At 47.7% G+C, this 17,141-nt stretch overlaps 1 protein-coding gene across 1 annotated transcript in view; it reads left to right on the forward strand.

The window, feature by feature from the left end:
- LOC122386436 overlaps positions 1–17,141 on the forward strand; it is an 87,064-nt gene that overhangs the window by 49,491 nt on the left and 20,432 nt on the right. The window contains exon 2 of the mRNA XM_043375616.1: positions 5,901–6,141. The gene's annotated coding sequence lies outside the window, so the exon portion shown is untranslated. The remainder of the gene's footprint in view (positions 1–5,900; positions 6,142–17,141) is intronic.

Consider the following 17,141-nt stretch of genomic DNA (forward strand, 5'->3'; position numbering starts at 1 on the left):
ATTGGTGGGTGCCTATCTTCAACATGTCTCATTATCGCGATACCGAACGTAATCCCCGATAATTATCGCTGATGCCGGATAATTTTCCCTGATTATCCGGATGCCGAAGGCACGCATAGTAACATCCAAAGGTTTTGTGCTGTATCGTCAGCTGATTATGCCTGCGATGGCGTCAAATTCCGTAAAAAGGATTTGACCTTCTTCTGAAGGCGAGACATAAGAGATATCTTAGAAAAAAGGTGAAAAAAAAACATTTAAAAGTTGGTGAATGTGCAAAATTCTTTCACCAAATCCTTTTAAGATAATGCCAGTTTATTTTTATTCATTATGACGTTATCATTTTAAAGATTTGACATAATCATAAACCTACTCAGCGGATGATATTTCACCGGCCTTGATTTCACCTCTATTTTACTATTTAGGTATAGTCTTGTTACAAAAACGGTGTGACAACGTTCGGGAGGTGAGATTACCGTTCTTGTAAAATACCGCAACGGCAACCGAAGTTGCTTGGTGACGCCTGCTGTACTGGTGTAACATGCTGACCAATTGATTATTTCAGGCTTGCTAAAACCACAGTTGATTTTTATGTGTACCCTCCTGGTTTTGTTCTGCTAGTATGTTCTTTCTAATGACTCGAAAGTCATTTTATAAATTAAATTTACTCCCTCCATTGTAATGCACATTTTCAAAGCCCCCGGTTAGTTTTAAGGCCAAAATTGGGTAGTTAGTTGTAAAGCAGAGAGGCGCTTTATCGAGACTCCAGAGATGCTTTCTAATCGGACCAAACCAAACCAAACCTAACCAAATCTGACCTAAACTCACCTACAACCAAAAACATGCAACCTACAACCTAAAATCTACCACCTAAAACCTAAAACCTACACCCTACAGCCTAACCTACAGCGCATCTCCTTGGTTGCAAAAAGAAGTGTGACGCCTGCTTTACTACTACCCAAAATTGTAACTTTGCCAAGTTGAGCTTTCTTAATTTGTCCATATTTTATAATGTTGGGGGGGCTGCCTGGCAAGTTGGGGGGGCTGACCAGCAGGTTGGGGGGGCTGAAGCCCCCCCAACTGTATAGGATCCTACGCCCCTGGGGGGGGGGCTATTCATAGCCCCCCCTCCTAACTCCGAAACTACTGGGCCGATCGTCAAAATTCAAACGGCGTCTGATAGCCCCGGAAAAACTGTCGAGCGAAACCTAATTTCATTGACCTCGAGGTCACCGATGACGTCACAGGTCAGGTCAAAGTAAAAATTATTAGCATTTTGGCTTGATCACGTTTTGGGCTCTGGCCGCCGTCTTACAAGTCAGACCAGGCTCATTTTTGGATCACACACTCGGGAACAGATGCTCTAGTTACCCTGAGGGTACCAAACTTGTACTTTGATTTTCAGGTCAAGGTCAGGTCATCACAGGTCACGAAAATATTATATCATGCGTCGGTCACGTGACACATGTTTTATGGTCCATTTAGGTCAGATATTTCGAATTTGATGTCGTCTGTGTTATTTGAGGTCATTTTGAGTCGAATTTAGCTTATGTTAGGTCACTTTCAGGTCAAAAAAGGTCAAATTTTGAAGTTAAAATTTTTTAACAAAAAAGGTGTCTACTGGATGCAGTTTGAGCTCAGGAATACGATGGTGCTATTTATATTGACGTACGATGTCAAATACGTGCTGAAAAATTGATTTGAAAAATTAATAATTGTGATTTTTTGCAATAATGCGTAAAACTTGGCCATTTTTGAAGATATTTAGCTAAAACTTGCTAGAGTTAGTCATAATAAAGCGTTCTATCACATATATTCCGTTTTTTTTTCGAAAAGTCAAAAACTTTTTGAAAAAATGTAAAAATATAAATTTTGGATGTTATTATATAAAATTTCCGAAATTTTCAAAATTTCGAAAATCCGAGATAGCAGTTTGATAGCGCAGTCTATTCTGAGTCCTCTCATGCAAAGAAATTGGATCTAGCTTAAAAACTGAGCTCTTGGGAGTGATTGCCGTGGTTCAATGTTTTGCGTCGAAATCGGCCGAACATGACGTCACTCTGACGTCATTTCCGGCCGACCTATAGTAGGTACGAAGTTCAAATTTAGACACAAGGTGTCAAATTGATGCAGCCTAAGGTACTGAAAGTTTGGCGTCGATACGTCAAGCGGTTTGGAAGTTATTGCAGAAAAACGGGAGGGGGGGCTATAAATAGCCCCCCCAGTGGGGCGCGGGTTAAGTCGTTATGCATTGAATTGCTCCTGACTTTTGATTTCCTGTTCGCAACTATTTGTCGGATTTTTAATGTCTGCATATCAGGAGAAAGAGTGGGTTTGGTGGGTTTCACGGTAGAAATCTGCACGCCACCGTTTGCCACAGTTTATCGGTCAGGTCCCAGAGCTGCCATGAATGTGTCACACGCCTGACGAAGTGTATAGCAAACAGAGCTACCGGGGCCCGTCAGCAGCTCTTTACAGATCAATGTGACCACCCTGATCGGTGGCATTCCATGATGGCTTACAGTGATGATAACCTACCACAAGCCTTGGTGGCTTACCGTTGGTTGTTGACAGAGCCATTAGTGCTTTACCAGATCCACGGTAGAAAATAAATTTTCCGTGACAAGCAGCATGAGGCAGAAGCACGATTATTTCAAGCAAGGTACTACTCTTTCGGTGTAAATCTAAAATAGCTTTATCAAAAACACCGATAAATTCATTTTTGATTGAGGCGTCACATATTTATTTGACTTTTGCATACTTCACTGCAGGCTCAAATGCAAGTGCATTTTTTTCAAATGCAGGCTGCAATTTTCAAAGCCAGAAAATTGTCGGTTTTCACCCACGGAAGACGCGGCGCCATTGTCTCTCGGTATGTACCGAGGTGTGAGCAGCTCAGCTCCATTCCTGCAGTTTATCGAGAGGGGGCGGTAGTTACCTTGGTCGGCTCCCTGACAGTGCTAGCGGCAAACGACCAGTGGGGCGTTCCACGACAAATCGACAAGTGCCCTGCACCCTCATATTTTATTTTTTGCTTAAAATTGGTCTAATGGGTTGTGATGGGCGGCGAAGCCAGCTGTGGCAAGGATTTTTTTCTTCGAACAACGGTTTCCGAGATATAGCCTCGGGCAATTCCTGGATGTCGCGCTGCAACCCTATGTTTGGCGGCCTATAACTCAAAAACTATTGATTTTCTACGATTAAAACTTTATATGGTTCAACTCACAATCAACCAACAAACATTTCGGCTATATCGGATTTTCAATTTTTGAAAATTTTGATCACGTGACCTTTTGACCTATTTTTCGAAGAGTGACCTTGATATTTTCCCCACTGAAAAATGCAATTTTGTCTGATGACGATTATAGCCTTATCAATTGTCATTCATATGCGAAAATAAAAAAAGTGGATATCGCCCTGCATTGACCTCAGGTCAGGTCATTTTTATGACCTGTCCATTATTACGAGCGGGAGTGACAACGAGATCTCGAGAATAAAGCAAGATAGCGACAAGCGGTAAACGGTGCAGGGTACAAATGGATAAGGTCTATAATTTTTACTGAGGTCATTTTCAGGTCAGGTCAAAGATGACGTCACAGGAGCAAAAAGGAAGTCAAAATTGCGGCACTACATATATATGAAGTTTTTCTCGAATAACTTTCAAGGTATCCCAGCTAGGAACAAACTAATATCACCATCGTGATCCTCTCGTCGATCCGCATCGAAACATATGTATGTTGACCTCGAAAGGTCGAAAGGTCAAAAGTTGACCCTAGGTCACGTGACCTAAGGTCAACTTTTGACCTTTCGATTTTTCGAGGTCAACATACATATGTTTCGATGCGGATCGACGAGAGGATCACGATGGTGCTATTAGTTTGCTCCTAGCTGGGATACCTTGAATGTTATTCGAGAAAAACTTCATATATTTAATGCCGCAATTTTGACTTCCTTTTTGCTCCTGTGACGTCATCTTTGACCTCACCTGAAAATGACCTGAATAAAAATTATAGACCTTATCCGTGTGTACCCTGCACCGTTTACCGCTTGTCGCTATCTTGCTTTATTCTCGAGATCTCGCTGTCGCTCCCGCTCGTCACGTGACCGAAGGTCAACTTTTGAACTTTCGACCTTTCGAGGTCAACATACATATATCTCGATGCGGATCGACGAGAGGATCACGATGGTGCTATTAGTTTGTTCCTAGCTGGGATACCTTGAAAGTTATTCTAGAAAAACTTCATATATATGTAGTGCCGCAATTTTGACTTCCTTTTTGCTCCTGTGACGTCATCTTTGACCTGACCTGAAAATGACCTCGGTAAAAATTATAGACCTTATCCATTTGTACCCTGCACCGTTTATCGCTTGTCGCTATCTTGTTTTATTCTCGAGATCTCGCTGTCGCTCCCGCTCGTAATAATGGACAGGTCATAAAAATGACCTGACCTGAGGTCAACGCAGGGCGATATCCACTTTTTTATTTTCGCATATGAATGAAAATTGATAAGGCTTTAATCGTCATCAGACAAAATTGGAACTTTCAGTGGGGAAAATATCAAGGCCACTCTTCGAAAAATAGATCAAAAGGTCACGTGATCAAAATTTTCAAAAATTGAAAATCCGAGATAGCCAAAATGTTTGTTGGCTGATTGTGAGTTGAACCATATAAAGTTTTTATCGTAGAAAACCAACAGTTTCTGAGTTATAGGCCGCCAAACATAGGGCTGCAGCGCGACCTGCTGGAATTGCCCGAGGCTATATCTCGGAAACCGTTGTTCGAAGAAAAAAATCCTTGCCACAGCTGGCTTCCCCGCCCATCACAACCCCTTACACCAGTTTTCAACGAAAAATAAAATATGAGGGTGCAAATTTAATTTTTTATTTGTCGATTTGTCGTGGAACGCCCCCAGTGGAAGAATGAATGGCGCCACCCACTTTGCCTTTTACATGGTCCGCGGGTCAACTGACATACCGTGCTAAATGGCCATAGGTTCCGGTACGGTGCTCCGTGCCGATTTTTGTTTGTCACCGACTCACTTTATTCCCGTTGAGAACAAATTTCGCACAGTGTCGCACAGGCGACCCGTGTGACCTTGTGCGAGTGTAAAATACAAAACACGATTTGTCAACGTTGTCGGCGGGCCGCCGAAGGACCTCGGTTGTCGTCCCGGCCCGCGGCCGCCCGCTGACCGGCGCGCTGTGACCCAACCGCCGGGAAACCTTTCCACCTGTTCTCACCGGCGCCGCACGCGTCTCCCGCTCGCACAATGCGCCAAATGGGATTTCACGGACGGCTGAGGACGAATGCGGCGCACTGGGGGCGAGCGCGGCGCGCGCCCCGCCCGGTGTGCGTCACAATGGTCACCGTCGGCTCGCGCTGGCGGCGGTCGCGGCGCAGCGGCGGCGGTGGGTCTATGTCGGGTCAAGGGCGGGGAGGGCGCCGGCGGCGCGGTCACGCCTGGCTGGAGGGCGCCGGGGCGCCGCGGGGCACCAGGTGGTCGGCAGGTGCCGGCGCCCTCCCCCACCGCCGGCTCCCCTCCCCGCGGCACGCACCCTCCTCCGCTGCTCCGACGGGGAGGGGCCGCTGCCGGCTGCAGGCCGCGACACCGCGACTCCGCGGCGGCGGCGGCGGCGGCGACGACCCTTTGTTCGCGGCCTATGCAAATCGAGCGGCCCTTTTTGCGCCACCGCTCACCATTACCCATTTACGCCTATCATCGGTTTTGTTTTTCAACCGTTCATGCCTGCTCGTCAGTCGTCACTGAGTTTTGCTTTGCCGAGTTGCAGAGTTGTCCCGGGGATTGGGGAAGGGAAGGGAAGGGGAGGGGTGGGGGACTGCACATCGACCGGCGGCCCGTGTTGTCCCTGTAACCCTGGTGACCCCCCGCTGACGTCATCAGGCCAGGACACCGCGCCGCCGACTCACTGAACACGATCGATTCTGCCGACACACCGACTCGGGGTGTTGATGTCCGGCGCAGTTCCGGGACCGGGACAAAGGCCGACGGAGGAGCGGGAGCCGCACGAGCTGCACTGCGTCCACCGGCCGTGTCAGTGGACAGAGCGGGTGGTCCAACAGTGTGTGGACGGTACTGAGCTCTGTCCACCGGAGCCGACCACGGCGGAGGCGGCGAATATCAGGTGAGCCGGGCCGACCTGCGTGTGAGGGGGGGGGGGGGGTCTGTGTGTCCCTGTGTCTGTTGTCTGAGTGTGTTTTGTGCGTCTGTGTCTATTGTCAGACTACATGTGTTTGTGTAACGGTGTGTATGTGATGGTGTGATTCTTTGTGTGTCTTCTCTGTGTGCTAGGTACCCGTCTGAGTGTTTGGATGTCTGTGCTTACATCAACATGCACCCTCGCCCGCACATGCCATTTTCCCATCCTAGAACGCACATGGGGGGGGGGTTGCCACCCCCACCCCGCGCCATTTCGTTCCTGTTGGAGATATAGAGCTTAGCGGTAAAGATAAAAAAGATTCTTTGGGAAGGGCAAATCCAATGACACCCAGTTTTACCTTCTCAGGTCAGTCATTGACCGTCAAACTAAAAAATGTTGCTGTTTTGGGTCACCGTTGGATATCAAGTGCGCTGCTTATCATATACCGATGACGATGCCGTTTTCTGGTGCCAAGCCAGCTAGAACCTCTTTATCACACTACTCGACCAGATTTTTGCTGCTGAGGTCATTTCAGGTCAAGCTAGGTCAAGGTCAATTATATGTGTTTGTATGTCTGTGTGTGTCTGTGTGTATACTGATGTGTGGAACGATTGTTTATGTGTCCACTGTCCATATTCATGGGTGAAACTTTGACATCACCATTGGGGTCCCAAACGTCCAAGGGGGCCTCCATTTAGTGGGGGCCTCCAAGCAATTAGGGGCCTCCAATTGCGGAAGCGGTAATTTACGAACCACGCCAGGGCCTCCTCTAAGAAATTTTCATTGGGGGACCAGAGGCTCAGAAGCCAAACCTGGGGTACCCTCAAATCCAGTTTTCTCATCGGATTTAGGCCACTTATTTTTCGTCACAGCTCTGATGCCATGATTTTTTTTTTAACCCGCGCCGGGCCGGGGGTGGGGTGTTTGAACACCCCCCCTGCGGTTTTTCGCAGATATCTCAAAAACGGCGGCGCGGAGCGCCGCCGTTTTTAGCACACCTGTTCGTACATCTTTTCCGCACATGTTGTGAAAATTTCAGACCCAGGTCACCTTAGGTCAGGTCACCAGGTCACGCCAAGTGACCTCACCTCAGAAAAAATAAGAATGCTCGTCATAGCTACACCGATTGATCGATTGCCTTGAAACTTTCAGCGATTGATTAGAGCAACAATATCTATAAAATGTATATCTCGGAATTTTGATATCGGTGACCTAAGGTCAGGTCAATTTTGCGACCTCTCCATTATAAGTCAATGGGAGAAAATTGAAAAGCGTCTGTTTTGCACGAACGTTATTCTAGACACTCTCAAACATCGAGATGTAGGTAAAATGGACACACTGAACCGGAAAATGGCAACTGTGACCCCTCGTTTTGTCCCCGAGGTCATCTCAGGTCACGAACAGAATCTAACAGTTTTTCGCTAATAACTTCTGATAGAGACGTGCTAGAGCGCTGAAAACGCCTTAGATGTGTTCGGCTCGACGTTGCGGATCGACTGATATGCAACATGACCTTTTCCGGTCAGGTCATGACCTTGACCTGAGGTCAAATTTTCAAGTTGACCTTTCAAGGTCAAATTATAGTTCATTCGACGCGTCTCGACGAGAGGAACACGATGCTGGCAAAAGTAATGTCATGACTCTTTTGAGTCAAAAGTTATTGCCGAAAAAACGTTTTTCGTAAAAACGGCTATTTTTGGAGTTTTTGCCCCCTGGAGGCTAAACCGTTGACCTGAGGTCAAATCTGAGAACAATACTCAGAAAGGTCTGTAAAAGGGCTATCGAATGCGCTTTTCCGCGGCGCTGTAGCTCTATCGGTTCCCGAGATAGCCGTTGGCAGTTTCCAAAATGTTGAAATAGTGGACATTTGACCTTTGGTGACCTCTGGTGACCTGACCTTTGACCTGACCCAAAAAATGACCGAAGTGTTTTCGTCCTTATTTTGGACGTTCTTTCGATTGCCGCTAACCGCGTATCGCTACGTGGCCCAGGAGCCGAGTTAGAAGGGGGGGTGTTCAGACACCCCCCCCCCCGGCCCGGCGCGGAATCTCAGAGCACCGGCCCGGCGCGGGTTAATTTTGATAAAGAAATGGTAGGTCACCTGACCCTACTGGTGGATCCAGGCCAGCAGGGTGACATTGTATGTAAATATCCCCCGCGGCATCCGAAATAGACGAAAATCTCTGGCTTTTTCATTTTTGACAATAAAACACAATGCCTTTATTATAGAAAAAAAAAATTAACGGCACAGCATTGCGCAAGGAATCTAGCCGTAAGCCGACCCCAAAAAGTGTGAGGGTTAACCTTCGCCCGCACCTGGGGGGAGGGTCGCCACCCCCAAGTTAGTTTTTCTGCTCTACAACATTTTTAAAGCTAGAAACCTGATTTTTTTTTGTATAGCTGCTTTTCTATCTTTTCTCAGCGTCCATTGAAAATTTCAAGTTTCTGTGGCTTTTGCGGTTTGGAGATATGATCTTGTTCTTCAGTTCATGTCATGTCCTAAATGACGAATACCCAATATCTTGCGATGGCTATTGGCCTTGTGAGCTTTTGACACGCTGATTTCGTTTTTTTTTTGCCAGTCTTACCTCCCACCTATCATTGAACATGTTGTTCTGCGATGTACAGATGTCAGGGTCAGGGTCAAGGTCAACCTAGGTCATCTAAAATTATTGCGCTTTAGGCAAGCTGAATTTACTTTTCGTGAAGTTTCTTTGACTGTATGTTTAGTAAAAGCTTCTCAGTTCATGATCGAGTGTAATAGGGACACACAAACCGATCTGTGCACACATCAGTACATACACAGACATACACAGACATACAAACACATATCATTGACCTTGACCTAACTTGACGTGAAATGACCATAGCCAGCAAATTAGTGGGATAGTGTGACAAAGAGCTGTTCTAGCTGGCTTGGCACTAATACGGCAGCGTCATCGGTATATGATGGGTTGGCCCGCTGCTTGTGTAGGTATCTTATTCGACATCAACACAATTTTTTCTTACAAGATTTTAAGCCTTGCGGTCCAGAGCAACAGATTCTTTGGGAAGAGACGAATCCAATGATACCAATTTTACCTCATCAGGTCAGTCATTGACCTTCCAGGTCAGGTCAAACTAAAGAATGTTGCTGTTTGGGGTCACCGTTGCCCGTTGGGATATCACGTGCGCTGCTCATCATATACCGATGACGCTGCCATATTGTGGTGCCAAGCCAGCTTGAACCTCTTTGTCACACTATCCGACTAGGTTTTTGCTGGCTGTGGTCATTTCAGGTCAAGTTAGCTCAAGGTCAATGACATGTGTTTGTATGTCTGTGTGTGTCTGTGTGTATACTGATGTGTGCACCGATTGTGAATGTGTCCATATTACATGAGATCATGAACTAAGAAGCTTTTACCAAAAATACAGTCAAAGAAACTTCACGAAAGTAAATTCAGCTTGCCTAAAACGCAATATTTTTAGACGACCTAGGTTGACCTTGATCCTGACCCTGGCATCTCTACATCATTGAACAACATGTTCCATGATAGGTGGGAGGTAAGACTGACAAAAAAGGCCGAAATCAAGGTGTCAAAAGCTCACAAGACCCAACGCCAACGCAAGATATTGGGTATTTGTCATTTGGGTTATGACATTACCTGAAGAATAAGGTCATATCTCCGAAACCAAAAACCACAGAAACTTGAAATTTTCAGTGGACGCTAAAAAAGGATAGAGCAGCAGCTATACGAAACATCCGACTTCTAGCAATCAAAATGTTTAGTGCAGAGCAGAAAAAACTACCTAGGGCGGGTGTGTGTGTGGCAACCACTGCCCCCCCCCCCATGTGCGGACGAGGATTACCTAAGCAATTTGAATATCAGGAAAATAATTTATTAAATCAGGTATTCCAACAGAGTCTCGCTTTTTAAAGGTGACCTCCGATTTGTGTTGCATCTAAGTTGCCCAGGGGGCCTCTTATTTGTAATTGTAGGTACAGTCTGTCTTAAAAGTACCGCGCAAAGTGACGGTGGATCCATCAAGCCTGACCGATGAAGGACTGCCAAATTTGAGTCACCGAAGCAATGGACATCCTCGTCCATTCCCCAGCTCCATTGGTTCGGTGACTTTCAAATTATAGCAGGCCCTTCCTCGGTCAGGCTTGATGGATCCACCGTCACTTTGCGCGGTACTTTTAAGACAGACTGTACAGTACAGAGAGCCTCCTACTTCGACTACTTGCACAGAGAGCCTCCTAGTGTACAGTCTGTCTTAAAAATACCGCGCAAAGTGACGGTGGATCCATCGAGCCTGACCGAGGAAGGGCCTGCTAAATTTGGGTCATCGAAGCAATTGACATCTTCGTCCATTCCCTAGATCATGTTGGTCGGTGACTTTCATACTAAAGCAGGCCCTTCCTCAGTCAGGCTCGATGGATCCACCGTCACTTTGCGCGGTACTTTTAAGACAGACTGTACATACAGCTAAGCTTCTACAGGTCGAGCGCCAGTCTCTTGTACGTACAGAGAGCCTCCTACTGTTACAGAGGGCCTCCTGTTTGTCTAGGGGGCCTCCTATTGGTTAACGGCGCCTCCTATTTGTCCAAGCGGCCTCCTATTCGTCTATGGGGCCTCCTATTTGTCCAGGAGGCCTCCTGTTTCTCCAGAAGGTCCCCTATTTATCCAGGGGCTTCTATTTTCCAGGGGGCTTCCTCGTTATCTAGGGGGCCTCCTACGTGTTCAGGGGCCTCCTATTTGTCCAGGGGCCTCCTATTTATCCAGGGGTCTTTTATTCGACTAGGGGTCTCATATTTGTGCAGGGGCCTTCTATTTGTCCAAAGGTCTCCTACTTGTCCCGGGGCCTCCTTTTTTGAAGGGACTCCTTTTTGTTAAGGGAGCCTTCTATTTGTCCAGGGGGCCTCCTATTCGCACAGAGGGCCTCTAGCTCCTACTTGTCCAATTCCATGGAGCCTCCTATTTGTTCAAGAGGTCCCCTATTTGTCCAGGGGGCCTCCTATTTGTCCAAGGGACCTGTTATTTTTCTAGGGGGGCCTCTTTGCCCAAGAGGCCTCCTATTTGTCCAGCGTGCCTCCTACGTGTTCAGGGGGCCTCCTATTTGTCCAGGGGTCCTCCTATTGGTTAAAGAAGCCTCTTATTTTCCAAGCGACCTCCTATTTATCCAGAGGGCTCCTATTTTTAGGGGGCCTCCTCTTTATCCAGGGGGTCTCCTTCTTGTTCAGGGGGCGTCCTAATTGTCCAGGGGGCCTCCTTTTGTGAAAGGGGCCTCCTATTTGTCCAGGGGGCCTCCTTTTGTGACAGGGGCCTCCTGTTTGTCTAGGTCTAGGACTTTCTATTTGTCCAGGGGGCCTCCTATTTTTGCAGGGGGCCTCCTATTTGTACAGAGGGCCTCCTACTTGTCCATGGGGCCTCCTATTTGTCCAGGGCGCCTCCTTTTGTGAAAGGGGCCTCCTGTTTGTCTAGGTCTAGGACCTCCCATTTGTCCAGGGGGCCTCCTATTTTTGCAGGGTTGGGGGCCTCCTATTTGTACAGAGGGCCTCCTACTGGTCCATGGGACCTCCTATTTGTTCAGGGGGCTTCTTTTTTGTACAGAGGGCCTCCTATTTGTCCATGGGGCCTACTATTTGTCTAGGGGTCTCTTATTTGTCTAGGGTCTCCTATTTGTCCAGGAGGCCTCCTGTTTGTCCAGAGAGCCTCCTATTTCTCCAGGGGGCCTCCTGTTTTCCGGGGGGCCTCCTACTTGTTCAGGGGGCCTCCTACTTGTTCAGGGGGCCTCCTACTTGTTCAGGGGGCCTCCTATTTGTCCAACAGGGCCTCCGATTTGTCCAAGGGGCCTCCTATTTAAACAGAGAACCTTTTATATGAACATCGGACCTCCGTTTGCAAAGTAGCTGGTGCGTTTCGGGGGCCTCCATTATTGGGGTCCCAAAATGACAATTGGGGTCCCAAATGTTCGCATTGGGGTCCCACATGGGACCTCGAAAGTATACAAAGTTACACCCATGTCCATATTACATGAAATCATGATCTGAGAAGCTTTTACCAATAATGCAGTCAAAAAACTTCACAAAAAGTGAATTCAGCTTGCCTAAAACGCAATTACCTTAGATGACCTAGGTTGACCTTGACCCTGACCTTGACACCTGTACATCGTCGAACAACATGTTCCATGATAGGTGGGAGGTAAGACTGGCAAAAAAGGCCGAAATCAAAGGTGTCAAAAGCTCACAAGGCCCATAGCAAACGCAAGATGTTGAGAATTGGCCATTTGGGTCATGACATGACCTGAAAAACAAGGTCATATCTCCGAAACCGAAAATCACAGAAACCTGAAATTTTCAGTGAACATCAAGAAAGGATAGAGGAGCAGCTATGCGAAAAATCAGCCTTCTAGCTCTAAAAGTGTCGAGTGCAGAGCAGAAAAACTACCTGGGGGGGGGGGTGGCACCCCCATGTGCGGGCGAAGGTTAAAGGGACCCTCCCGGGCCCCGGCTCCCACCTTCAAAAAAGTTTATGAATTGGCATGAAAGTGATGTCGCTCGGTTCAGTAAGAGCGAAAATGAATATCTACCAAATTTCACAGAAAAATATTCACCGGTTTTCAAGATATTAGACTCCTACTTTTGTTTACTTTTTGGGATCTCCGCTGTTCCTAGCGACTTTATTTGGAAGCAATAGTTTGGCAGCTGAAAGTGCGGCAATTGTTGCGCGCCAAGCAGCATATACCACCGCGTGCTACAAAACGTTTTAGTCAAACATTTAAAATCGTTAGATATCTGCGCTGACGTCACACATTCAGTGGGGTATTCCTATGCATTAGCCCCTCTGAATCAAAATGCTGCAATTTTGAAATTCAATATTTCCGATTTAACCCTCGCCGGCCGAGGGGGGGCGGGTGCCGCCCCCCCCCCCCCATAGGGTTTTTTCGCGATAGCTCCGAACACGCTGGCGATAGAGAGCTGAAACTTGGCATACCTGACCTTTGATCCAAGCTTCATCTTTTGACATCAACCGCATTGTTGGGTCAGGTCAGGTCACTGACCTATGACGTCATAAGTGAACCTCTTCACGGTCTTCAGATGTCGCAACTTCGCAACGCCCTCACTGCCAGAGGAGATGTCACAGGGAAATGAAACTTGCAGGATCTAGTATCCATTATGAGTCTCACAACTTGTATATCTCGGATTTTTCCTAAAGGTCATATGAGGTCAGGTCATTTTCGTGACCTCACCATTATACACGTAAGTCAATGGGGAAAAATGAAAACTGCTATTCTGGCGCCGGGAACGATCTCCAACTATCTCAAGCACACAGAATCGTGATTTTATGCACTCCTTGCAAGGTTAGATGCGTCACTTTTGCAATGTTGACCTTCCGTGACGTCATTTATGACGTCATCAAGGTCATATAAGTTTTTCGTCAATAACTCCCGATCTAATTGAGCTAGCGAGTCGGGAAAGCCACCAATGGGCTCAGGAAGACCTGCCGAATCGAATGATATGCGACATGACCTCTTTCGACCAACTTCGTGACCTGGGGGTGCTGACCTGACCTTGACCTGAGGTCAACACCCTAAGTTGACCTGACCCGAACAAAAAGTATATCATTCGACGCGCCTCAGCAAGGCGAACACGATGCTGCCAAAATCGCGGCTCTGCGGCCATTTTTTGCGAAGTTATTCACCAAAAACTGAACCGTACCCTGGGGCACTTGACCTGACCTCAGAGGTTACCGGTTGACCTAGGACCTTATAATCGGGTACCAATCTCTGCGTCTCGTAACGGCGCACACGCTCGTTTTTTCCGCGACGCGCTAGCTCCACCAGGGGCGAAACGGCGAGGTGGGGTCGTACCCGCCCCCCCCCCTCGGCCGGCGCGTATGTAGAAAACCAATAGGTCCGGCGAGGGTTAAGGCATTTCTCGATGTTGTGAGTGCCGAAACCGGTAATTGTGAGCCAGGGACCCCATTTTGGCTATCTCAGCTCAAATCTAATGTTAAAGGCCGCCCCACACTGAACCTCGCATGCGGGTTGCGAGTTTTTGGGTTTTGGGTTTCTTCAAAATCAAATGATACAATCTAAGCTGAGTGACCCACACTACCATCTAACAAGCGAGTGTGCATGTTTTTAGCTTGCGAGCGACCTTGCATCGCATTCCAAAAGTTGATTTTGAGTCAACTTTCGATTTTCCTCGCTGCGAGGTCTGCGAGTTCTGCGAGGCTTGCGGGTTTTTCTTTGGAGACGAATTATGGTTCGTTGCGCTGGTATTGCGACTATATGTAAGTTTCTGAAAGTGTACCGCCTTTACTGCATTCATGAAGTTACCATAACCCGCGCACCGACGGGGGTCTGCGCCAACTTCGCACCGACGGGGGGGGGGCGGATGACCGCCCCCCCTGAGATCTCGAGAACGAAGCAAGATAGCGACAAGCGGTAAACGGCATCGGATACGCATGGCCAAGATCTACAATTTTTACTAAGGTCATTTTCAGGTCAGGTCAAAGATGACGTCACAGGGGTCGAAAAAAGTCAAAATGGCGGCGCTAGATATGGAGAGAGTTTTTCTCGAATAACTTTCGAATTAGTCAAGATAGGAACAAACTAAGGGCATCATCGTGATCCTCTCGTCAATCCGCATCGAATGATATATATGTTGACCTCGAAAGGTCAAGGTCAAAGGTTGACCTCAGGTCACGTGACCTCGAGGTCATCATGTATATCATTCGATGCGTCTTGACGAGCTGAACACAATGAGACCATCCACGCGTCTGTATCTTGTTCCTGTACGGAGTTATTGGCCAAAACCCTTTGGTGACCTTTGATGACGTCACATGACCTCGCAGCTGCCCAACAGCAAAACAGACCTCAAGGTAGTGAAGGTTGATCGTATATGAAGTCATGTATGGTATATGGGGCCATTCCGACCCGTTTTAGTGGTAAAAACAGGGAGTTGATTTTTCCCCCATTGACTTATAATGGGGAGGTCGCGAAATTGACCTGACCTTAGGTCACCGATATCAAAATTCCGAGATATAAAAATTGTAGCTACTAATGACCTAATAATATCCTGCGACTTTCAAAGGCCTCCGACATCTACTGTAGCTCTGGCACGGTGACAAAGTTGCAAAAAAGTGACTTGAGTTTGGGTCATTCAAAGTGACCTGGTGACCTGACCTTAACCCGCGCCGTGCTGGTGGCCTGAACTTTCCGCCGAGTGCTGGGGGGGGGGGCGTTTTCACGCCCCCCCGTCTAACTCGGCTCCTGGGCCACGTAGCGACACGCGGTAAGCGGCAATCGAAAGAGCGTCAAAAATAAGGACGAAAACACATCGGTCATTTTTTGGGTCAGGTCAAAGGTCAGGTCACCAGAGGTCACCAAAGGTAAAATGTTGACTATTTCAACATTTTGGAAACTGCCAACGGCTATCTCGGGAACCGATAGAGCTACAGCGCCGCGGAAAAGCGCATTCGATAGCCCTTTTACAGACCTTTCTGAGTAATGTTCTCAGATTTGACCTCAGGTCAACGGTTTAGCCTCTAGAGGGCAAAAACTCCAAAAATAGCCGTTTTTACGAAAAACGTTTTTTCGTCAATAACTTTTGACTCATAAGCGCCATGACATTACTTTTGCCAGCATCGTGTTCCTCTCGTCGAGACGCGTCGAATGAACTATTTGTTGACCTTGAAAGGTCATTTTGAAAATTTGACCTCAGGTCAAGGTCATGACCTGACCGAAAAGGGTCATGTTGCATATCAGTCGATCCGTATCGTCGAGCTGAACACATCTGACGTGTTTTCACCGCTCTAGCACGTCTCTATCAAAAGTTATAGCCAAAAAACTGCTGGCGACCGTTCATGACCTGAGATGACCTCAGGGGCACACAGAGGGGTCACAGGTGCATTTTTCCTATTCAGTGTGTCATGTTTACCTATGAACCGATGTTTGAGAGCGTTTTGAACGATATTCGTCCAAAAGAGGCGCATTTCAATTTTCTCCCATTGACTTATAATGGAGAGGTCGCAAAATTGACCTGACCTTAGGTCACATATATCAAAAATCCGAGATATACATTTTATACATACTGTTACTCATATCAATCGCTGAAAGTTTCAAAGTGATCGTTCAGTCGGTGTAGCTATAGCGAGCCTTTGAACTTTTTCTGAGGTAAGGTCACTTGACGTGACCTGGTGACCTGACCTTGAACGGCCTAGGTCTGAAATTTTCACAACATGTGCGGAAATGATGTAGGAACACGTGTACCAAAAACGGCGGCGCTGCGCGCCGCCGTTTTTGAGATATTCGCGAAAAACCTGAGGGGGGGGCGTAAAAACGCCCCCCCCAGCACGGCGCGGGTTAAAAGGTAGGAGGTTCAAACTTGCACACCATGTGTAAAATTGATGAGGTTATAGTCATACCAAATTTCGCGGCGCTACGCGCCGCGGTTTTCCCGCTATTTGCGAAAAACCTCAGGGGGGGGGCGGATATCCGCCCCCCCCGTCGGTGCGCGGGTTAAGGGACCGGTCCAATCACTCTATGAATTAGTATTATGCCCGCAAACTCAAAACCCGCAAACTCGCAACCCGCATGCGAGTTCTAGTGTGGGGCAGCCTTAAGGTGGGAGGGTCCCTTTAACGGGGGAGAGGGCATGGGTGGCGGAACGGGAAGGGGAGGGGGCACCGGGGAACCGTGCCAACTTGATTTCGGCATTTTAACATAAGCCCTATGGACGTTGCATGGAAAGAATGGGACCAAAAGTCGGCAATGCCCCCCACCCCCACCCCCACCTTAATTGAAGGTGTTTCGCGCTACTGGGGGAGGGGGCAAATGTCCCGCAGTGGCTGCCAGTTGCCCCTGCAGTGACGAGATTTTGCCCATCCTGTTGGAGTGAATACCTATAACCCGCGCCCCAGTGGCGGTCTCAGCCAACTTCGCCCTAGTGGGGGGGGGGGGGGCATATGTTACCACCCACCTCTAACTCAAAAACT

Source organism: Amphibalanus amphitrite, unplaced genomic scaffold (genome assembly GCF_019059575.1).
Source record: "Amphibalanus amphitrite isolate SeventyFive unplaced genomic scaffold, NRLGWU_Aamphi_draft 000251F_arrow, whole genome shotgun sequence".
NCBI lineage: Eukaryota > Metazoa > Arthropoda > Thecostraca > Balanomorpha > Balanidae > Amphibalanus > Amphibalanus amphitrite.